The sequence below is a fragment of the Acinonyx jubatus genome, chromosome A2, assembly GCF_027475565.1.
Source record: "Acinonyx jubatus isolate Ajub_Pintada_27869175 chromosome A2, VMU_Ajub_asm_v1.0, whole genome shotgun sequence".
Taxonomy (NCBI): domain Eukaryota; kingdom Metazoa; phylum Chordata; class Mammalia; order Carnivora; family Felidae; genus Acinonyx; species Acinonyx jubatus.
Window position 1 is genome coordinate 93,230,001 of NC_069383.1, and position 1,094 is coordinate 93,231,094.

Here is a 1,094-nt window from a genome sequence, read left to right on the forward strand (position 1 = left end):
CTGTGCAAAGCAATTTCTCTCAGAGGTCTGATAGCCAAAGAAATGTCTCAAGATTTCAGTCAAAACACACACATAGCATGCACACACCCATATGCACACACACAAAGAAAACAGGCCAAAAAGAAAGGAATTGTGACTGGATCATTAAAGGCCATCATGTATCCTGTAAATCCCATCTTTTCTGCTACTATTTTCATTCCAGTAGGGATGGCAGACTCTTTTCAGGGGGGGAGCAGTTGTTCCTGGGATATACAAATAGAGCAGAAAGTTAGAAGACAAATTTAAACAATTGGAATTGGGGGCTGGGTTCTTGAGGGGAAAAGAAGTTGTAGCAATCAAGTGCCTCCACTAGAAGGAAAAAAATCTAGAAGTGGCTTGTCTAACACAGCAGAATAGCCTTCACCATTAGAACTAGGGGATTCATTCATTTTTCAAAATAACTTACTCAAAAGATCGGTGGGCCGAAATAACCTAGTAGGCCAGAAGGAAAGGGTGAGAGGCGAGGATGGCTGGGCAGGTGGACACCCGGATCCCGCAGGTATAGGCAAAATGTGTTCAGTCAAAGGAGCTGGCAAAGAGAACCACCGATGTGCACACCGTCTAGATGCAAATGTTCCTGAATAGTTAATTACTAATCACACTCATGTGCTCTGTAGAAGTAAATTAGAAAGAAAAAACAAAACCCTCAAGTTGCCCGACTGAAGAGAAATGTTATCTTCTTTCCCTAACACACTCCCTCCCCCGTGGGAGTTTGAGTTTCTTCTGTCGGCCCCTAGGCTGGTGATGTCAGTGCAATGGTATGAGCGTCTCCACCCCACCCCCCTCCCAGACAGCTCATGATTCACTCAGTAGTCAGGAGGCCACCAGCAAGGAAACTCAGAAAGAAATCCTGCAAGTGGCATCATTCGCCTGTGAAGGTGTTTCCACTGGACCAGTCTGATGCTAACTGGACCACGGCTAATGGACCACGGCTAACTTGATCTTCAATGCCAACGACATCACGGCACCCATTTCGCCACCACCAAATCCACCGCACAAACACCAACAACCCAGAAATCCAAAACGTATCAATTAAACAGATTTTGTATTCTCCT